This window comes from Antechinus flavipes, chromosome 5 (assembly GCF_016432865.1).
Source record: "Antechinus flavipes isolate AdamAnt ecotype Samford, QLD, Australia chromosome 5, AdamAnt_v2, whole genome shotgun sequence".
Classification (NCBI taxonomy): domain Eukaryota; kingdom Metazoa; phylum Chordata; class Mammalia; order Dasyuromorphia; family Dasyuridae; genus Antechinus; species Antechinus flavipes.
The window spans coordinates 161,585,036-161,609,349 of record NC_067402.1 but is presented as its reverse complement, the minus strand read 5'-3'; the positions used below and the strand labels follow the sequence as shown (position 1 = coordinate 161,609,349).

The 24,314-nt window shown below is 35.1% G+C and overlaps 1 protein-coding gene across 4 annotated transcripts in view; it reads right to left on the bottom strand.

The window, feature by feature from the left end:
- Positions 1-24,314, bottom strand: part of FRMD4A (FERM domain containing 4A) — a 737,403-nt gene that overhangs the window by 262,836 nt on the left and 450,253 nt on the right. The window contains exon 1 of one of the 4 annotated variants that reach the window (XM_051962748.1): positions 14,055-14,354. The exons of the other annotated variants lie outside the window; for them this stretch is intronic. The gene's annotated coding sequence lies outside the window, so the exon portion shown is untranslated. Of the gene's footprint in view, positions 1-14,054; positions 14,355-24,314 lie in introns of those variants that run through there. 4 annotated transcript variants of the gene reach the window in all.

Here is a 24,314-nt window from a genome sequence, read left to right as displayed (position 1 = left end):
AGGGGAATCAAAGATTTCTAGGAGAAGGTGGGATTTTAGCTGAGATTGAAGGAAGTCAGGCAATCAAGAAGAGGTATGGGGACTAGTGAGGGTCAGGAGAGGGAGTTTTGTGTGCTAGAAACAGCAAGTGTCTCTGGATTACAGAGTACATGGAAGAGAAGAAAAGGGGAAGGAAACAAACACTTTTTAAATGTCTACTATATGACAGATATTGTGATATGTATTTAACAAATATCTAAAAACAGGGGTGCAAAATGTAAAGACTAGAAAAGTAAAAAGGAAGTAGGTTTTGATGGGCTTTGTGTGTATGTCAAACAAGATTTTATATTTCATCTTGGAGGTGACAGTGAACCAGTAGAGTTTTTGGAATAAAGGAAATGATGTGTTCCAACCTTTATTTTAGGAAGACCAATTTGACAGCAGAGTAGAGTATTGATTAGAGTGGAGAGACACTTCGGGAAGAGAAAACCAGCAGGGTATTGCCATAGTCCAGGAGTGAGGTGATGAGGGTCTGGGCCAGAATGGTTTGGTGTTAAAGAAAAAGGGCCATTTCCCAGAGACATATATTTTACAAGATAAAATTGATAGAATTTTGTAACAGATTGGTGAGAACGTGGGTTTGAGTCTGGGTGATTGGTGGAAAATTGGTGACTTCAAGAGGAAAAGGGCAGTTTGAAATGGACTAGATAAAGATAATGAGTTTAGTTTTAGACATGGTAAAGTTGAGATGTTTAGAGGACACCCAGGTCAATAGGCAGTTGGAGATGAGAAAATAGAGGTCAGGAGAAAGCTTAAGGCTAAACAAGGAACATTTTCCGCAGACAACAGTGTTGAAATCTGTAAGCAGGAGGCAACAGTGATAATTACAAGAATAACTGACATGCATATAGTGTTTTAAGGCTTTTGCAATATTTAACAAACATTTTCTGATTTGATCCTTACAATCATCCTATAATAACGTATTTTACAGAAGGGGAAACTGAAGTTTAGATGAGGTGCCTTGTCCATGCTTAAATTACTAGTATATATCAGAGGCAATATTTAAAACAAAGTCTTCTTTACTCTAAGCAGAACATTCTATGCTTTGGGAATACTGGACATCACTGGCTTTGAGAGTTTATCTATCTATTGGTGTAGGTGCATACATTACTAATATATGACAATGACAAAGATGTATGTGTATACATGAACACACACACATATATGTATACACACAGGTAAAACAACTTTATTGCCTTGAGTTCTTTTTGATCTTGAAATTTATTCCTGCTTTGTGTTCCTTTGTCACTTCTAACATCTACCCCAAAGGCTAGTTTTCTTGGGTCAATTGCTATATCTATGAAAAAACAATATCAAGAACTATTTGATGCAGTAAAGAATCTCAGAGTACTGCTTGAGTAAAGAGACATCTATCTCTATTCTGCCACTTATACTATGTGAAATAATTTTATTTTTTTCAAGTGTTTCTTGGTTAGGTTTCTGAATTCTACTTTGCTATGTACTACCTGTGTAATGTGGAAGAAGTTATTTAGCCTTTCTAGTTCTCAGCTTTTTTGTCTGTAAAACTAGAGGTCTCAATATTAAGGCCAGGAAGAAAACACAAAACTCCTGGTAAACCAGAACAAAATAAAATTGAGAAATATTTAACAAAATAAACAAAAATATAATACAACATAATGTTAATTTATGTTTTTTAAGTCAATATGTAGCCTGCAGAGATCTATCACTATTTGAATTTGATGCCGCTGAAAGAGATAATCTCTAATGTCCTGTACAGTTCTAAATTTGTGTTTTCAAAGGAAGGTTATATATTTTATATAAAGGTGTCTCCTTTTTCTAACAACATTCCTAACAACTTAAGATTCTAAATGTTAAAGAAAAATTAGTTCTGTAAAGATAACCTGTGGTAGAAAACAATAAAAGATCGAATATGGAATATTTCTAACCACTGTACCAAAAAAAATTAAAAGGTCCAGTATTTTCCAAGTTGTGATTTTGTGTCATGAGATGAACACTAAACTTTTAAACTTTGAGTCAGGTGGCTGTATTTTAATCCTGGTTCTACCACAAACTAGAGGCTTAGCTTTAGATAAATCAACTTCTTTCTCTGGGTCTCAAATTTCTCATCTATAACTTAAATTCAATAAATTTAAACTTTTAAGGTCTTTGATAATACTCCTGGTGATAACAACTATTAATATTTCTTAGTATGCTCTAAAAACCTAATACTACCTGGAGAATTGCAATATCTCAGACTTAGAAGATACCTCAGAAATCATCTCTTCTAAAATCTATGGCCAAGTCATCTTCCTAAGATGGTACTGATATTTGGCCACTAAATTTATACATGTTTTCCTTAGCCAAAGTAGACCATTTTCTATCCCTATTCTCATTCTGTCCTCTCTTGCCTTTGCTCATGTCACCCCCATCACTACCATATCTAGAATGAACTTTACTTTCCGCTCTTTCATGGCCAAGAGTTGAAGTCTCTTCCATTCTTCAAATCTAACATCATATCACCTCCTTCATCAAGCCTGTGAATCCTGCCTCTGATATTTTGTAGTGTTGTGATCAGTGGAAAATGTGCAACTTTTGTGACTCTGTTTACTTAACTGAAAAATAGGGGTAGACTGTATCCACTTTACTGAGCTATTCTGAGACAGAAATTAGAAAATGTATATAAAACACTTTACAAACTATAAATTGCTATAATTTGTCAGTGTATATCATTAACCTATCAATTAATAATCACATATTAGATATTTACTATACACACAATGCTACTAAACTCTGCATATTCAAAAACCAGATGTTGAAAATAGCTTAATTTCTCTATTAAGTGGAGTATGTAAAGTGATTCCTCATTTAAAGCAACTTTGACAAGTGGTTTTCTAATTCACTTCTGAAGACCCCCAGTGATAGTAAACTCACTATCTCCTGAGATTTCATTCCACTTGTGGTCAACTCTAAAAGTAATTTGAAATTAGTTTCTCGGTAGCTTTTGCACTTTGTTTCTAAGTCTGCTTTACAGACCAAGTAGACCCAACATAGCATTTGACAGACTTAAATACTTGAAAACAAAACGTTTTCCCATTTCTCCTGTCTTCTTTTTTTCTAGGCCAAAATTCCTAATTCTAATGTTAAATCTACACAAGACCATACTTTACAATCCTTCCCTAATACCAATGGTTCTCTTTTGGATATGTTCAGGATTGATCCTTCCGAAAATTCTGGACTCGAAAAAGAAAAAACAGTCTTTCCTATGTGGCTTTATTAGGATTAAGTACTTTAGGAATTTCCTCCCAGATCACTGCCTTGCGGCAGAGTGGCTTGCACAGATCAATGAAACTATGAGTTATATTCTCCAGATTTACTCAAGATGGACAAATCATACATTTTATATATTTATTATATTTGTAATATTTATATTCTTGGGCTCAAAGCTCAGTGCAGTTGGTGAATACAGCCACAAAGTTAAAACATGGTTACTTCTTGGAAGGAAAACTATGGCAAATCTCAACAGCATACTAAAAAGCAGAAGCATCACCTTGCTGACAAAGGTCTTCTATATAGTCAAAGCTATGTTTTTTCCTAGTAGTAATGTATTTATGGCTGTAAGTTGGACTACAAGGAAAGCTGAGCACTGCAGAATCAACACTTTTGAATTGTGGTGCTGGAAAAGGCTTTTGAGAGTCCCTTAGAGAGCAATAAGATCAAATTGGTCAATATTCAAAGAAATTAATTCAGGCTATTCATTGGAAGGACAAATACTGAAGTTGTAATTTAAAACTTTGGCTATTTAATAAGAAAAAGGGACTCATTGAAGAAGACTCTGATGTTTGGGAAAATTGAAGGCACAAAGGAAAAGGGGATGGCAGACAGTAAGATGGATAGATAATATCATGGAAACAGGAACATAACCTTGAACAAACTTTAAGAGATAGTGGAGAATGGAAGGGCCTGACATGTCTTGAAGTTCTTGGGATCATAAAGAATAGATCATGATTAAACAACAAAAAACGAAGGAATACATTCTTTCCTTTTTCTGGACATTATGTCTATATCTATTAATTCAGCCCTGGCTGCTATAATGGTAGAGAAGGATCAATGAATTCATTACAGATACTGATTAAGTCCTTATGTGCAAGAAACCTTCACATAGTGGGACCCATTTTAGAACTTTCCCCATATAGTAGGAAGCGACTTTCTTGCTTCTAAGGGCTGTATGCTCAAAAAGTAGCTGGTCCTCTGGTTACTGTTTTCTACTAAAAATAATTAAATTTTCTCATGGAAGTAGGATAGGTCTTGTAATTGTCATGGAACTCACATTGTCACATATGAAAGAAAAATGGACTTATGAAGAAAAGAAATATTTATTAAGTATCTACAATGTACTAGGCACAGTGTTAAAAAAACAAAAAAAAAACTACAAATATCTCATTTGAGTCTTAGGAGACAGACGCTATTATTATCCCCATTTTATAGATGAGGAAACTCAAATAGACATAGATTGAATGACTTATCCAAAATCACAGTTAGTGTCTAAGGCCATGTTAGAATTCTAGTTTTCCTGACTCCTGATCCAGGTCTCTATCATTGTGCCAACTGGGGATCAAAACACCTAAGTTTTGTTTTATAACCCTGGTAAAGTAATTTAATTGCTCTCAGACTCAGTTTTCTCACCTGCAAAATAGGGATAATAAGAGTACTCACCTTTCAGGGTTTGAATGAAATGAAATAATACATGTAAAGTGCTTTGCAACCTTTAAGCACTATATGAACACTAGCTATCATCTATCATTATTATTACTATTGTCTTTGTCATTTAACAACTATTGGCCAATTTTCATAGAAAGGCAGCTAATCTCTGGGTCCTTGGGAATAGTAGTTCCTTTCTCTTCCCAAGACCACTGGTCCTGACTCTAGCTCAGCCTCTACCTCCATCATGGAATTCCTGTGGAAGTGGGAACAGCCTTCCTTACCAAATGTCCCCTACAGGTAAGTGGAGTCAGCGTAACTGAAGCAGCAAGTCAAACTAGTACCGTCATCTCTATGACCATCTATTATTCAGATACCAATGGAAATAAATTTGAAAGCAACAGTCTCTGGAATAGCAGTTCCCCCACTCAAGACCACCAGCCCTGATCATAGCTGAGTTCTTCAGTTATTCCTGAATACAACAATTACTCTGAAGAAGGGATCCACTTTCCTTGCTACCACCCACAACTATCATTGTCAGGTAAATAAGTCTAAGAATCCTGAGCATGGAAGTAATCCCTCCCACCATCACCCCACTTTGGGTCCAGCTTCCAGCTCAGACCCACAGCCCTTATTCTGGAGAGGGGACCTAGCAGCTGTGTCACAGCTCTTGCCTCTTGAGCAAATAAAACTACCGAGGGCCCAGAAAACAAAAGTTATCACTACCAAATTCCTTGTCACTGTCTGTCACACAGTTCAACATCAGAAATGCATGTGATTTTATCAATAAAAATTAAATTACAGAAACTACATTATCATCTAAACTATATTACCATCTCCTTTGCTTCTCCATCTGACTTGTAGCTCAAATCTATAGATATGTGTTGTCTCTCTATGACAATGTTAGCCCCTTGGAAACAAGGACCATCTTGCTTTTCTATTTATTTTCAGCACTTAGTAAAGTGCTTTGAATATAGCAATTACTTAACTTTGAATATAGCAATTACTTAATAAATGCTTTTAAAATTTATTCTGAACCAACTATTTACTACATAAAAATAGACAACTCAAATAACCCCCATACCTCAGTTTCTCTATCTGTAAAATGGGAATAATTATATACCTAGCTTACAGGATTGTTGTGGGAATCAAAAGAAACAATGTTTTGTACATGTACATATAAGTAAACTATTCTTCTACGCCAATTGCCTTCCCCTTTCTTTTCTTCCTTTCTTCTCTTTTTCTTTGGTCCATGTCAGTCTTATGCTTCACATCCCACCCCTTCAATTTTTCAGTACATTCAAGAAATAAACATATGATGCTAGTAAAAGGAAAGATATTAAACTGTTCAGTGGGTAGAATTGGTACCTCAGTCAATCAACATGCATTTATTAAAAATATACTATATACCAGACACTGTATTAAGCTCTGAGGCTACAAAGGCAATCAAAAACAATCCTTGCCTTATTGGAACTCACATTCTTATCCAGAAAACAACATGGAAGAATCAGGGTATACTTTCCCCAATCCAAATAGCTTGATTTAAAATGGCTTGGCAAACTTCCTATACATCTTCAAATATAGTCTGTTTTCATTTTTCTCCAAATGCCTAGTATTTTATGTTTCAAATAGTATACACTTAATGCTTATCAAATTAAATTAAAAATTCTAATATTTATGTATTTTTATGATTGAGAATGCCTGACCTACCAATCTCCCTATTATCATCCTCATTTCTTCTCATGAATTATCAACCTAACTCCCCCTTTCCTATACTTTTTTTCTCTTAAAGAAAGGAAAACAAATCAAGAATCACCCAAAAAAGAAATCCCTCTGTAAAAGAACAAGTTGATTCTAAGTAGAAAATGAATGTTTAAATCCTCAAATATTGTTTTCTGAGCATCTGGAATCAAAACTGTTGTTAAGATGTGTTGATTCTACTCACTTATGCCAAAATGGCACATTCTGAGATTGCTGATCTGTTGTTCCCCGACAAATAGAAGCCAACATATCAAGACAGACTGAGGAAAGGATGAGAGCCAGGTACATCTTATGTTATCCTGAAATTTTAACTATTGATTCAGTTTTAATAACAAGCACATATAAGTTAATGATATACTCTTTCAGAGAACTGATATGAGTTACCTAAAAGATTAAGTAAATAATCAATTCATTCACTATTGAGTGCATACTGAGAAACAACAAAATGGCTAGAGGATAGAGTACTAGACTTGGAATTAGGAAGACCTCACTTCAGTCCTGCTTTACTTTCTTTACTTCACTTTCTTGCTAGGTGATCCCAAGCCAAGTCCCCTAAAACTTCCCTCAGGTTCAATTTCCTCATTTATCAAATAGGGATAATAATAACATTTACAAGGGTGCTATGAGATAAGATATGCAAAGTACCTTAAAAATCTTAAAATATTATAAAATGTTCGTTAGTAGCCATTATAGCTAGGCACATCATCACAAACTACTCTGACTATGGAATAGCACATACATATCAATAAAAGACAGGCAAAAGAATAAGAATGTAAACTGTCAACTATGTGTGAAGGACCGTCTGAAAATAAGTGTTTTAGATATTTAGAATTCACATCTCTCCAAAAAATTACTTCACTCAAAGGATGGGATTCTGATATGACCATTTTAAAAATAACAACAACATAAGATTGAGAGATTTGGCTATGTTGGACACCTAGAATCTACCAGCTACATCTAAGAACTAGAGTCAGTTTACTTGCAAAAGCAATTAATAGTTTAAAGCAATTTATTTCTACTAATCTCAAATTTAAATTTAAAGTTAAAAAAAAAAAACAACAACTCAAGAACTTGAATCAGAAATGCCAATGGGTCTGGGATGTGGCCCAGTCAGTGCCAATTGTTATCTGCCCATTTTTTATAATTATTGTCATTGTTCAGTCATTTTCAGTCATGTCCAAATATTGAGAACCCCATTTGGGCTTTTCTTAGCAAAAATACTGGAGCAGTTTTTCGTTTCCTTCTTCAGCTCATTTTATAGATGAGGAAACTGAAGCAAATAGGGTTAAGTGACTTGCCTGGGGTCATACAACTAGTAAGAATCTGAGGTCAGATTCAAACTCAAGGACTTACTGACTCCAGGCCTGTCACTCTTTCCACTGCATCACATACCTGCCCTTTTTTCATAATTATTTGGTGGTGACTTAGTTGGTCATTTCATTGATTAGAGTGCTTAAGTCTCTCAAAGCTGTCTTTACAACATGATGGTTGCTATTTTTATTATTCTCTTGGTTTTCCTTTCAGTCATCATCAGTTCATACAAATCTTCCCAGGTGTCTCTGAAACTGTTTGTTCTTTTCTCACAGTACAATAGTCTTTCATTAGATTCATATATGATAATTTGTTCAGCCATTCGTCAATTTATGGGTACTCCCTAAGTACCCAGTTCTTATTTAGGAGGAGGAAATAAAGAAAATTAAGTGCTCATTAATTGAAAAACATTTAAAAAGAAATAGAGACTTCTCTTTTGGGGGACAAATGACTTACTGCTGGACCAGCGAAAGTAGCACATACATACAAAACACAAATAATAAATTATGTTTAACAATTATAGTCATAATTCTATTGTTATATGAAAATAGAGTTGTAAAATTCCAGAGATGCAAAGTTGGAAAGGATCCCAAAAGCTATCCCCGCTCAAAGCATAAATCTTATCTCAGAAATGATGCTTTGATTTCTGCTTGAAAGTCTTCAGTAATGGAGATTTAGGAATTTTTGAGCCTATTTTATATTTGAATTGCCTTTATAGGTAAATTCTTCCTTCTCTTGAGCCAACGCCTTCTTCCCAACAATTTCCACCTATTTGTTCCTTTGAACCCAAGTAGACAAAGCCTATCTAATTCCTTTTCCATATGACATCCTTTTAACTATTTGAAAACAACAACCATATATCACATGGTCTTTTCTCCCACTGGCCAAATTTCCCAAGTTCCTCAACCTTCAAAAAATGCCAAAGATGTTTTGTTTGTTGTTTTTAAATGAGACTGCTGACAGAGAATTAACACCAAGGTGATGGTGTAGCACAGCACATCATTACTAGACTGGAAACCATGAAAGCTGAGTTTTAGTCCTAGTTTTGTCATTATCTAGCCTTGTGACCTTTCCCACACATTAAATAAAGGCAATGAACCTACAGGATTTTTAAAGTCTCTTCCCAGCTCCTAAGTGGCTGGAGGGAGAAAATACTAGACTTTGAGTCAGGAAGACCAGAGCAGCCATTCTCAGACACTTACTAAGGGCAAGGCAGTTAACCCTTGTCTCAGTCTCTTCATCTATAAAATAGGAATAATAGCACCTACCTACTAGGATTGTTGTCTAGATCAAATGAGATTTATGAAGTGCAAACTGTAAAGAACTACATGAATGGTACTATTTATTATTATTATCATTATCATTAACCCAGCTCTAATATCCTGTGATACTAAGAAGTCAGGTAATTTCTGAGATACTTCCTATAGAGCAAAACTATGCTGATCCCACAAGATAGAAGAAAGGATTTGGTGTCTAAAAGAAATGGCTATGGTGAAAATCTTTGATAATCTGGATATATGCTGATGCAGAAAGTTAACAGATATTAAAAGATGTTTGGCTAAGGCGTTTTCTTGTTTATAGTGGCTCTGAAAAGCCAGAACCAGAACATATATATATATATATATATATATATATATATAGTCAAATTTAAGGGAAAAAAATAAAAATCTTTCAGGTCAATTTTACTTATTTATTTACTCCTTATTAACTAATTGAAAGGGAAAGGAGGAGTTGAAAATTTCCTGGAACTTAATTAATTAATTTAATTAATGCTCAATGAAATGAGCATTAGATTTTTTATCAATGCAGTCTTCTATTAATACAACATAAGTTTGAATTCCAGTATGAGATTTGGATTTTTGATACCTCACTAGGCTATTGAAAGCCTGAGTTGTAGAAGGCTCCACTTTTGTGTCCAACTCTCCATTACTCTATTTGGGGTTTCCTTGGCAAAGATACTGGAGTCGTTTGTCATTTCTTTTTCCAGCTAATTTTACAGATGAGGAAACTGAGGTAAAACAGAGTTAAGTGGCTTACTTAGAAACACAACTAGCAATATCTGAGATTGGATTTGGACTGAGGTCTTCCTGTGCTTTATCCATTGCTCCAAATGGTTGCCCCTGGCAGGCTCCACTAACAGAAAATAGATTCTAACAATTCCTACCTAGCTAAAAATGATAGACTATATCAGGGACTAACCGTACTGAAGTCAAGGAGGTTTAGTAACAATAAGTAATGAAGGACATCTACAAAAGCATAGTAGATAGGCTACAGTGGAAGTACTTATTTCCAGGGAAATCATAAACCCTAGAAGTACCAGGTTAGGGTGAATAATGAATCCTTGTAGTAGCTGAATACACAAACTTAAAACTATTCAAAACTGTAATCATGTAAAATATGGTAACTGGTTCTAGGGCAATGAAATATGCAGAATACAAACAATGCTAGCACTTCAGGAGATTTGATTCACACTGCTAGGGATCTTGCTGTCCTGAAATAGCTCTGCTGTTTACTACCCGTGTGATCTTGGGCAAGTCATTTAATTTCTGTGTTTAGTCTCTTATCTATAGAAAGTGGATTGGATTATATGGCTTCTAAGGGTCCCATTGAGCTCTATATTGATGATCCTGTGATCAATTCAAAAAGTATTGACTTACTATGTATCAGGTAAGGTGAAACATTCCCTGACATCAAGGAGTTTACATTCTAACAAGGGAAACACCATGTAGTAATGATGTCAGTGATGATAACAGCTTATGCTGACATAGGGCTTACTATATGCCAGGAACTGAGTTAAGCACTTTACAAATATAATCATATTATCTCATTTGAGCCTTGAAACAATTCTAGCAGGTAAATGCTATTATTACTTCCATTTTACAGTTGAAGAAACTGAGGCAAACAGGTTTAGGGACTTGCCTAGAATGACTGCTAATAAATGTTTGAGGCTAGATTTAAACTGAATTTTAGATTTAAATTAAATAAATCTATTTAAATAGATTTAAGCCAAATCTACTCTATCCTAACATGCATAATACAATATATATGTGCGCGCATGCACACACACACACACACACACACACACACACACATAGATGTAGTATAGTACAATACATATATATGTACACATACTCATATACATAAACATTGTGGTGTGTGTGTGTACACAGGGCAGCTAGGTGATGTACTAGATAAAGTCTTGGGACTGATGACATGAAGATTCTCCCAGAATTCAAATCTTACCTGAGATAGTTACCAGCTATATGATCCTGGGTAAGTTACTTAACTCTCTTTTGCCTCAGTTTCCCCAATTGTAAAATGATTTGGAGAAGGAAATGGCAAATCTTTGCCAAGAAAATGCCAAATGGGGTCATGAAGAGTCATACAGGACTGAAAAAACCAGAAACATACATGAACACACATACATACATATATGTCAATGTGTCTATATCTATATATTACTGTCCAAAATTTTTAAGAAGCATGCCCAGAGTCATTTGTAATTCAAAGACAGAAGAGTAGTTTGAAATGTATTTTTGATTTTTAAATTTGCAAACACTAGTTCTTAACCTGGGATGTTAAACTAGATAGTTTAGAAAAGCTATACTTCTCATTTTAAGAAGTATTCTAGAAAATAAAGAAAGCTTTAGAAAACAATTACCAAGTCTTAGTGTCATATTAAATCCATAGCTTAGAATATATATGAGAGATCTGGCATAAGATACTTACTAATAGAAAGGTTTCCTTAAAAGAAGAAAAGTAATAAGAGCACTAGTTTATGGTAATAGCTTTCTCTGAAAGTACCATATATTTATTTCATACTCCTAAAAAACAGCAACAAAAACTTAGAACAAAAACTTCCCTAATTGTGATACTTCATGAACTTCTTTACAGGATCATAGTTCTTTTCCCTCCTTCACATACCAATCACATACCAATCCCTCCCACTTTCACTTTTACCCCCTCCTCCACAACCCATGCTATTCTGATTGGATTCATCTTAGTTCCAGATCCCTAGGAAAGGTCTAATTCCTTGTTCTCTTCTGTTCTGCAACTTGCATATGGTACTTTCCTTTTACTTAATACTAGTCTATAAGGACTATACAATAAAGAAATTACTTAACCTCATAGTGCCTCAGTTTCTCTGCTTTACATACCACTTGTCTCACCATCAGAGCATAATGAAATAAATTCTAAAAATAAACCCCTACATCAAGATCCTGTACGAACAACCAGTATCATCAATAAAAATAAGTTTATGCTGAATATCTAGAAGAAAATAGCAAAAGTAACAAGAAATAATCTATTATTTATCATACAAAAGAAAATGAGATAGATGGATTTTCTGGTACGCATTCAAACTGAACCTCTTTTTGCCATTGAATGCATGAAGTTACATTTTTTGATAGTTAATTTTTGTATATAGCTTAGTTTGCAATTCAGGCCTTGCTTTTTCAAACTAATCCAATGCACTCTTCCCTGGTTGGCCAGTACAGTTTTGATTTCCATGAGTCTTCAAATATTGACTCCAATTAAATTAACAGTAGCTATTTAACCACCCAGGACCTAATAGTTTCAAATCTATTTGTCACAGCACCCTCATTCATGCTGAGTACTTAAACAAACTGAAACTACATTCTCAGCAAAATGATTCTATTTGCCAACAGCAGTTAATGTACCACAAGTGGCTCTCCTCTACACATTACAGTCTGCAAGAGATGACTGACACTTTGGGAATCATCATCAGAACTCTTCTGCTTTCAGATTTTTATCTCCTGGACCAGCATGAATTACACACAAATGTACAGTGAACCAAAAAAAAAAAAAATTATGAATGAATTTGAGACAATTCTAAAAAAGAACATGATATAGATAATAAAATGCATTTTTTATTTTTATTTTTGTCATTTTGTTATACATTTTCTAAACTGCCCAAAACTAAATAGTGTTTATTAACTGCAGTTACAGAAACTCAATCCCTGTCACATCTTTTCCAGGGTTAATGCCGATTTCAGCATGTTAACTTAGCTATCTGTTCAGTATTTCCCTCACAACTAAGTCAGTTTTAGGGATATTAGAGAGTGAGTAAAGAAAACTTGTATCACCGGCTTGTACTTCCTTTTTCATTCATCCCTTCTACTACCCACTAGGAGACAACACAGCAAAAACCATTTATCCCAAAAACGAACCACCAGGCTAGCACCATTGAGAATTTAAGACTTAAAAATGGGCATGTTCCAATCTTCTGTGGAGCTCTGTTTAAAATCTGGGAAGCTACAAACCTAAATAAGCTAGAAACAATAGCAGCTTTCTCTCTCTGAATGCTCCATTAATAAAAAATGAAAAAGCCTCATCCATTCATAGTTGGGTCAGGAGAGTCTTTTAAGGGCACTAGATCACATTTCTTTGAATGCTGGTTTGCTTGAGAGGCAGCATGGTTGTATCATTCAGAGCCGGTATGTATAGTAGCAAGTGACTGCCAGCTCTATTCTTAGAACAGCCTTCCCTTGGAAATTTTGCAAAAGATGCTTGAATCTACTAGGCAGTTGCTCCACTAACAAGGTAATGAAGAAAGGAAATGAGTTTCTGTATACACACAGACTGCACACACAGCTTTATAAGTAGATGACTAAGCAGTCTTTTCTAAATTTAATATGTACTAACTTTTTGGGTGTGGGTTGCCCACAAAAGAATCATTTTGACTGGATACAAACAGAATAAAGGTGGTTTCCAGTCTTCCTTTTTTTTTTCTTTTCTCTAACCTCTTTTCTTCCTTCTCCTCAACCTTTGCAGTCCCCCTTTTCTCTGCATTAAACTTGCAGCAGCCATTTGAAATGTAAAAGAGCAGTCCATCCTTAACAGTCATAGGAAACCGGCCAGCAGCCTGTTTGGCTGCAGACGTCCCCGCCCTGCCCCCTCTCACCCACTAAGGATGATAAGACTGTGGTTCACTCTTCTGACACTTTCACGGAAGGCTTAAAAAAAAAAAAGCACCCTACCCAGTTCAGCCTGCAGCTATTTTGTGTGTGAAATTCAGATTTTGCATGTGCCTTCCTAAAGCCAAGAGGTGGGAAGGGGTGGCAGGAGGAAGAGGAGTCTATTTCTCACGTGGAGTTAGCATTTAAATCATCTATCACATGCTGAGAAACAAAATATTTGAGACCTCAGGAGATAAGTATTTTATGGCTTTTAAAAAACTAGTCCAGCGTTCTACAGTGGAAATAAAACTGCTGCATGACCCACCGCCTCACTGCAATCACGACTGGAAAACAAAGAAACATTACCTTTTTGCTTCTCACTTCCCGGGGAGCAGGGAACTTCAGATTGTAACCCAGTTCTCCACAGGCAGCGGCATCCCCTTAAATCCCGATCCAGCAGGCCCTCGGCCTAACAGGCAGCATCCATTGCTCTGAATCCGTGCTTTGCTCAGGATTCAGGCCTGGCCCTTCCTCTCCCTCTCTCGGACCGGTAACCGCGCGCGCTCTCTGCAAGGAGCTGCTCCTCTCTCTCCAATCCTACCACATCCCATGTCCTCACTAACGGTCTCTCACACAGACACTGGCTGCCATCCAGAGTGCAGCACCACAGCCATCTCTATTCCCGACAGCTTGGAGGGGGCGGGGGGCGGGTCAGAAGAGAGGGAACCCCCCCCTCAGCTTGCAACCTGGTGAGGAGCTCGCGCGAAGGCACCGGCGCGGGCACCAGCCGGCAGGACACCCAGCCTGCCTGGGAGATGCGAGAGCAGCTGCTGTCCAATCACCCCTGACACGGGCTTTACACGTTCCGGGAGTCCCTATTCTGATTTTTCCTCCTCCTCCTCCTCCAGCAAAGGCTCACGTGCAGACAAAAACACACTTCGAACCGGAGGACGAGTGGAGGGGGGAGGGGCAAGAGGAAGAGCTGGAGAAGGGGGGTGTGTGCGCTGGGGGAGCCTCCAGGCCCTGACGCGGCTAGGTCATGTGAAAGGCAGGGACCCTCGCGTACAGACAGCGGGAAAGCGAGTTCAGCGGGAGCGCGGTGGGTCGGGCTCTGCCTGCCTCGCAGCGGGGTGGCGAACTAGTGCCCAGACCTGGGAGAAGCGGTGAAAACCGGGGAGAGCAGCAGAGCCCCCTCCTTTGTGTTCCTTCCTCCCTTTAAAAAGAGAGGGAGGGGGCGCGAGGGAAAGCGGCCCTAGAGATTGTTAATCTTTCAATTTCCTCCCGACAGCATATGCAATCAAGGCAAAGTTATGTCTTGAATTATGCTGGCGAGCAGGGAAGCACTGTGCTGAGTCGGGGAAAATTCCTCCCCGGTAAAGAGAGAGAGAGAGTGTGTGTGTTTGTGAGTGTATGTGTGTGTAAGTGTGCGTTTGTGGGGTGGAGAAAGGCGGGAGGCTGAGAAGAGGAAGCCAACTAGAGAGGGGCCAGCTCCTCAATGAGAAACTCAAAATTTCCCTTACGGAAAATCCAGTGATCCCTGGCAAGTTCCCCCTCTCCAGTCTTGGCGATCAGCCAGGCAGCTACCTTGGCCAAAGGTGTGGAGGCCTTGTTCCAGCTTATTTTGATGCCCTTGAATTTTACTCTCCCTTCAACTCTTTAAAAATGGGAATTCCGGCGAGAAAGCCAGTGACAACTGGCTGGGCTCTAGTCAAGTATTTTACAATTACCCAGGAAAGGCTTTTTCAGCGGAAGAGTTCCATTTCAACCGACCTAGGGGGAGGGGGGAGAAAACACTGGCTAGTTCTTTATCCAAAAAAAAAAAAAAAAACAAACCGGTATTATTATTCATAATAGTAACTCCACCCACATTGTATTTCAAGAGTGCTTCTGCCTGAGGAGCTCAATTTCCCAGACATACATTTTCTCTTTAATTGTCAGAATACCCTTGGGAAAATAAGGGAGGAGGCAGAAATTATCACCCTCTTTTTCAAGGATATTGAAATTCAGTCTTGCTTAGGTCAAGAAAAGAAGCCCACACTTCCCCAGACTACCCAACCAAATCGCAGCTGAGTCTTTAAGCGGTTTTCTTTACCCAATTATATTAATGCCCCCACAAACAAAGGAGGCACTACCAGATCTAGCATTCTCATCGACCAGGTCACGGTCAGGCAGCGGAGATAGCCTAAACTCCTGGATTCGTAGAAGTCATCTGTCAAGGTTATCACCTCACCCCGTATCGAGTTTGCAATTAACCCCTTGCAGAAAGGTCTCCAGGAAAAGTTCAAATTTTGCTCTTAACAAAAGCAAGGAAGCTTTTTATAAAAGCTGTTGTAGCAGAAGGAGACTAATAACAGGATCATCAACTGCACATGTTAAATTTGTGTTTTACAAGAAAGTAATTCATCCAGACCAAACTTTCCATTTTATGTATAAGGAGACTGACATAAGTTGTCTGTTGTCCAAGGTCCTACAACGTAAAACTGCAGAACAAATCCTCTTGACTCCAAATTTTAGTACTCTACTATGCGCTCAATGATTTCACTGTATCAGGTCAAACAAACTACAGATATTAAGGTATAGGGTAGAAAATCTACCTCAGAATCAGCAAGACTTGGATTCAGGATTAGCTTCTAACAGGAATTCTAACAGGTGTAACTCAGGGAAAGTCACTTAACTTTTCAATGCTCCAGCCACTTCTCTTAAAACTATAAATTACTGAGCTGTTGCCAATCTGTATTGATTGAAGGAGCCTCCCCTCTAGATGACTTTCTATACTGATTAAATAATGGGTCTAGCTTAAAAAAATACATACACACAAATATTCAAAAATATTTTATATCTATAAGATATATCTATAAAGATTTTACATCTATAAGATTTTATATTTACATTTCTATAGATATATAACTATATCTCTCTGTCTCCACACATATAGAGAGATATAGATATATATTCTAAATTTTCCCTGCTCCTTGGGAAGTGAGAAACAAAAAAGGTAATGTTTCTTTGCCTTCCAGTAGCAATTGCAAATTTATGTAGTAACAAACCATCTAATGAGGTCTCTGCAGTACTCCTACTGTTCCATGATGATTCTCTCATGCTAAACCCTCCTGTTAAAACTGAAGAATATTTTGAGTCTTCTTTGCACAAAGGACACTCAGAGGAAACCCTTCTGACTTTTTGGAAGTAAATTAAGCCATAAGAAAAATCAAAACAGAAACATTTTCCACAGCATTTAGGACATAGCCCTCAATAGAATGTCACATTACTGTTTATCTCATACTACAAGTGAGAATTTACAACAATGATAACTCTAGCATACCCAGCCTCTTAAAAATAATGCAGATAAAAGGTACAGATTCATAACTCTCCTAATTGCCACCTGTCGTCACAGACTGGATAAAAAGTGCATAGTAATTAGCAAATGATGTTTGTGCTGTGACATTTTAGCGTTGTCGGTAGGAAAAAGGTGATGTGATTGCATTTTTTTTACTTTCTTTGCTTATGTTATCAAAGATAATCACTCTAAGTGATAAATTTATGATAGATTTATCCACTTCCATTTCTTGGTACATCCTCATTTCTTAAAAAAAAACAAAACAAAACAAAACAGAATTCTGAAGATCTTATTTATCTAGATTTTAATAAACATTTGGCAAAATTTTTCTAGCTATTACTGAAGAAGAAATGGATAGAGACAGGCTAGATGATAAGTAAGTTTGGAGCTACTTAATTTACTAAGACTCTTAGGTTCTGAGTTAAACGAGACCCTCAAAGGTCATCTAAATTAAACTATACCTTAAAAATAATTCCCTTTACAATATATCAAATAAATAGATATTTAGGTTGGTAGGTTGGTTTTCTTTTAGATCTCATATATTCACATCCAGAGAAAGAACTGATAAATAAAATTGCATATAATATAGTTTTCGATTGATTGATGGTAAGATATCTTTAACATAATGGCCTTTTCTATTGCAGGATGAGGAGGGATGGAGGGAGACACTTTGGAAATGAAGTAAAAAAATAAATTATTATTTTTAAAAGACCTCATGTTAGGGAGAGGCTATCACTATCTTGTGAGGCAGGCTATTCAACTTTTAGATAGATTAATTATTACATAAAATCTAATTTAGAGTTCACAATTTTTACTATTGCTCCCACTTCTTTTATGACAGAGCAAGCTCAGTTACAGCGTGATCTTTCAAATGCTTGAATATAGTTTGATATTACTTTCCTCACGCCAAATCTTCTCTTCTTCTTTTCACTAAATTGACTAATGTCAATTTGGAAGTTCTTACAGTGCTTACACTATAAGAATAACTGATTAGGGCTCCAAGGTCACTGGACAACTGGAAAGATCATTATATTCTAGAGAAATTAAGAAGAAAGATATCAAGAATATATGTTTGGGGACAAGAGAACAGTTACTTATATGTTACATTTGAAGGATTTATAGATCAGCCAGGTCTATACAACATCAACTCAGGCAGTTGGAAATATGCATTCAGAGTTCTGCAGAGAGATTAGGGTTGAGACAAAGATTTGGAAGTCACTGGCATAGAGCTCATAAAAGTCATAGGAGTGAACCATATCATGAAAGGAGAAAAAGTTAAGAAAGATAAGGATAGAAATCTTTAAAACACTTACTTAATGGATGGGGAAAAGATGGACATCATTAAAGAAGATCAAAAAAGTACAATCAGAGAGATAGGAATGGAACTAACTATAGGGATATAGTATTGTGGAAATTGAAGCAGAAATGGAAGCCAGGAGGATAAACTAAAAAAAAAATATTCCATGTCAGTAATGAAGTGAATATGAACTGAAGCACTTTAATCACAAAAAAAGAATTCTATATTTTCAAGTTTCGTAAGAGAGAGTTAAAATTATCATACCTGAAGAAAGTGAACAGATCATTTTATATATGTGTCTAAAAATTGTGTTATGTTTTATTTCCTTATTTGAAATCACACTTTAGGTTTCAACCAAAGGCAACAAAAAGCTAGGATGAGTCTTTCAGCAATAGATATGGATCAGTTGAAATATCACAATCGAAAAAAAAAAAAAAAAGAAATATCACAATCGAAAAAATAAGTTAGAGATTTTGGGGATTATGGACAAAATATTAAATACCATAGCATAAAATTGTTAAACACTGCAAATGTTCTCAAATACCTTATCCAGAAGATTATCTCAGTTAACTTGCTCAGAAGTATCTAACCTTGGTAATCAAAATTTTCCATAATTTTGCATTATCATTATAATCATTCATCAGTTTCCACTACAGGTTCTTAACTTTGAAACTACAAGACTGCAGGACTTCCTTCATTAACTTTTTTTTTTCCCCTTGAGGCATTTGGAGTTAGAGGAAGTTGGAGTTAAGTGACTTGCCCAGGGTCACACACTAGGAAGCTGTGTCTGAGACCAGATTTGAACACCAGTCCTTCTGAGTTCAGGGCTAGTGCTCTATCCACTGTACCACCTAGCTGCCCCCATCAACCTTCTTTACAGTAACCCTTAAAATTCTTGTCTGTTTTTCTATATAAAATTCATTAAATACTTTTGTGTAGCTTATGCAAAAGCATTTTGTAATTTGAATGGTTTTGTATGAAATACCTAGAATAATTTTGGGAGTATTATCATTAATTAGATCTATTAATGAATGTTCAATATCCTTTCAATAATTTCTATATTTTTTTATTTTAATCATTACAGTTTTATAGTTCCCATGAATTCCTGGGTAGATTAATTTCCAAAGATTTGATGACTTTTGTCATTATCATGAATTATTTTTAAATTATGATTTCTTGGGTTTTACTAGTAAATTTTAACACATATGATTTTGTGGATTAATCTAGTAGTCTAGATGTTATCTGACCAGAAAAAAATAAAATGAAATAATCATCTTTTTATTCCTGGAAACTGTTCCTTATTCAATGTGATTCAAGACTACACTAGTTTAACTGGCTTATCACATTGATTAGACAAATTAAGCTTGTAATCCATTGAAAACCCCATCTTCATTTCTATTGTTTATCTCTTTAATATCTTTTCTCTGTATTACTATAATTGCTAGATTATCTTGAACTATAGCAAACAAAAATTATAGTATATATATCTATATCTATATATCTATATCTTATTTTATATTGGCATTTAGTAGGAATGCTTCTAATGTTTTTCTACTACATGTTACTTGGGTGTTGGGCTTAAAGGTAGTTGTTTTTAATGTGTCAAGGAAAAATCTTTCTATGTTCCTTTTTAGTATTTTTATTAAAAATAAATATTGAATTTTATCAAGACTTTCTCATATCTATTAACGTATGGCTTAAAAACACATTTTTGCTTTATATATTTAACAATATTGATAGTTTTTCTCATATTAAATTAGTTCTTCATGCTTGAAATAAATAAATACATTTTGATCATTATGAATTATTTTCTTGATTATTGCTATAGTCTATTAGCTAATATTTCCTTTTAGCATTTTACATATTATTTTATTAGTAAAATTGATCTTTAATTTTTAAAGATATTATCTTCACCTGGTTCTAAATCAATGCCATATTTACATAATAAAAAGATTTTGTGATGATCAATCTTCTTCTCTAATTGTGTATACTATACTTATGTGTCATTTATTCTTGAAAAGTTCCAAAGACTTTTATTTTGAAAGCTTCTGGTCAAGATTTTTTTTTCCTTACTGAATAATTTTCTGATAATTCATTTATTTTCTACCCCTAAGATAAATAATTTTCAAATTATTTACTAGTTTTTGACAAATATTTATAAAATAAAATTGGATTCATTATTTAACAAATATCCTTTGGAAAATTGGTTTTTGCATGAAAGATCTTCATCTTAAAGCATACCTTAGTGAATTCCAGAAACAAACATTAAACAAACAAACAAAAAAGTATTCTGGAAAGGACAAACGGAATCAAATCGAATAGAGTAGTTCAATTGTGGATTTAAAAAAAAATTCAACAAATGAATGATATACTAACTATATTTAAAAGTCTGTAATTTAAAAACATATCTTTTCATTTGAGGAAAAGCTGGCTTCAGTGGCATTATATTAGTTTGGCTTAATAGAATTATTTTTGGATTTTGAGTTGAGCCCTGAATTATAATCCTACCTGTTACTAGCTTGTGACCACGGACAAATCATATTTCTTCTCAAAACTCTGTTTTTCATTTACAAAGTGGAAATAATTATACTTTTACCATCTTTCTCACAGAGTTACTGTCAAGAAAGCACTTTGCTAACTTTAAAATGCTATATAATGTGACTTACTATCACTGCTTTTGTAGAAAATAATAATATATTATTTTTATTTTAGATTATATATGTGCGTAGGTGCTTTATCTTGCCAAACTAAAGCATGCACATTAATTTATGTATATAAAATAACAAAAATATGATTAATTACACCTACCTGGACATATATAATAGTCCCTTCTCCCATCTCTGCAAAGAGAAGAGGAAGGCACATGGAGAAATCTTTATTAATGGTCACTTTTGTACTTTATTAGTATTATGATAATTCATTTTCACAATTATAGCATTGAGGCAATGAAACACCCCAAAGCCCATTTGTCTTTTTTAGAATACTTTTTTTTGTTTAATTTTTGTTTCTGGAATTCACTAGGGTATGCTTTAAGATGAAGATCCAAGTCAAAATTCAATTATGTTTATCTTAGTTAAATATTTTATTGCATTCTAATATCTTATCAAATTGGCAATCTATACCAGAGACAAACATATAGCTTTCTTTAGATCATATAATTTGATTAACCAGAATACCACATGCTATGACCATGTCAGATAACAAGAAGTTTAAACTTTGTTTTTAAAGTGATATATATATATATAAAATTCTCCAAAGAACAGTTAAGAAGGGAAAAATAAATTATTACAATTGGATCCTCATTTTATAAACAAAGAAGCTAAACTTCAATGAAAGTAAGATTGCATCAAAAATTGATAATCACTTTGAAAATAAACTGCATATCTGTTATTTATAGCTGTCCCATTAGACCATAGGACCTTTCCTTAGATATTTCCCTAAAAAATTCCAAGTCAAGTCAATATTGGAATTTTTTTCCTAGTCTAGTTCAGCTAATGATATGTCAATCCATTAATTTCTATGTTAAAAGATTTTAGAATTTTAAATTGATATTTTTGAAGAGTTTTAGTAAAGGCATTAATCTTTTCATAGAAACAATTGCACATTTAGTTCTACCAACTGGGGGGAAAATAACAACAATATATCAATAATCAATTCTATTTGCATAATTAAACCAATTTGACTAATGAAAAACACAAAATCGGTGATTTTGCAAACATAATTTGGACAAATTCATTCAACTTTATTTGGTCATTTAGACTTTATTTTTATTTGCCTTTTTATTAATTAAAAAAATGGTTCCTTCTAACCTTTCCAACTTCTTTTTCCTCCTAGACTCCAAACTCTCTGATCCAGTAGACTATATCTTTTTTTCAAGGGCAGGGAAGTTTTCTCTCTCTCTGCTTTTTTGGGGATGTTTTTGCTCCACCCCACCCCTCCAACCCCATCCCTCCCTCCCTGTCTTAGTACAGTCTTGCACATAATATACACTTAATATATGAACTAAGAACTAATAGCAAAACTTCAAATTCTGCTTATTGAGGGGTGAAAAAAACCATAACCAAAACCCTAACAAAATGATGCTATACCTTATTTAAAAAAAAAAAAACCTAGAATAATTATCAAGTTGAATTTCCAAAGTTAAAGCAAACATAACTTGGCTTAAAGTTTCTGAATGTTTAATAAAATCATGCTTGATTTTTAATTAATATATAATATTAGGTAGCACAGTAAATGGAGCATATTGTATAAAAGACTCATTATTCTAAGTTCAAATCTAGCCTCAAACATTGAATACTGTCCCAATCTGGGAAAATCACTTAACCTTGTTTGCCTCAGTTTCCTTCTCTGTAAAATAAGCTGGAGAAGGAAATAGCAAACCACTCCAGTGTTTTTATCAAGAAAACCCCAAATGGGGTCACAGGGAGTCAGACATAACTAAAATTACTGAACAACAATGAATTATATTTTTTGTATGTTATATATAAAATTACATATAATAAATATGATAAATAAAAGTTAAATCAATGCCAATTTTTTGTCTTGGAATAGATACAATTAATTTTTTTCTTCATTTAACATAAAAGTCAAGTTGTTTTGATAGCCACAATCAGTAAATCTAAGGATTCTGGGCTTTTACCAAACTTTCTGCTCTAATCCACCCTTTGTTGATTTCCAGAACAGGTCTGAAATCTGCCCAGAGTTCAGAGCTTGAGTTTTTTTTTTTTTTTTTAATTAAATAATTTTTGTTTTTTGCTCAATCCAGAACCTGGACTCTATGACCCAACCTTCTTTTCCTTTAGGCTCCAAACCCTCTAATTCAGCAGAATGTAAACTATTGTAGAGAGATAATTTCTTTTTAAAAAATTCTTTTTTGCTATTGTATATCTAGGTGCCTAGCACAATGTCTAGAACATTATAGGTACTTAATATGTACTAGTTGAATTGAAATTAATTCATTTTCTAAGTCCCTCAGTGCTAATTTTTTTATTTCTCCCACTTCCAGAAACAAGGAAAATCCATTTCTTTGTCAAAGCTGTCAGAGATGGTTTCAACTGAGAATATTTCTTTCCTGATAACATAATCCTCTTCAAGAACAAAGGACAAACAACAACCCAAGGATATAGTTTCATTTCAGTGTGCCTGAAAGCAATAACAGAGATCTTAAGATGGGTGGAATTCTCAGCATTTGGGTCATCAAATTAGTTTCATAGATGAAATCGATGAGATTGTGAACACCAAAGATTGTGAACACTCAACTTTTACTTTTCCGTGAGAGAAATAGCAGAGTTACAAATGATTTTCTTTGATTGTTGGTGCATTTGAGGAAGGAAGTCCCAGATCATTGATATGAGAAAACCCAGTCAAGGCCAGGTCTGACAGGCTTGGAGTAGTTCCTGTCATCCTGGAGGTCTTAGAAGGATGATAGACACAAAAATGGGAGGGAGGGTGGTGAGCCTTCCACTGTGGCTTTTTAAAAGGTGAATAACTTTGGAAAGGGTCAAACTTTGAGCTATTGTTGCTCAGTGTTTTTTCAGGTTGTATCCAACTCATTAGAGATTTTCTTGGCAAAGATACTGGAGTGATTTGCCATTTCTCTCTTCAACTCATTTTACACATAAGGAAACTGAGGCAGAATTAAATGACTCACTCATGGCCACATAAATAATAAATGAACTTAGGTCTTCCTGCCTCCAGGTAGCACTCTACCCATTTAGCTGAACAGGTGTCAGCAAATATCTGCCTTTCATTCATCACCTTCCAAAAGACTGAGTGTTGGTGATAACCAGTGGAGAACAATGGTACCCAGTATGGAAGGAGACACACCTGAAGGGAAGAAAATCACATCGATGGGGAGAGTGGGGATGATAACAAACTTCGTCTACTTTACAATTGTGCTCAAGCCTACTCCAGTCACACCAGTCCAAATCATTTCAGCAGTTTGTCACCTCTAACCTAAACAGTGGGGGATTTTTTTTTTTTACTGGGAAGG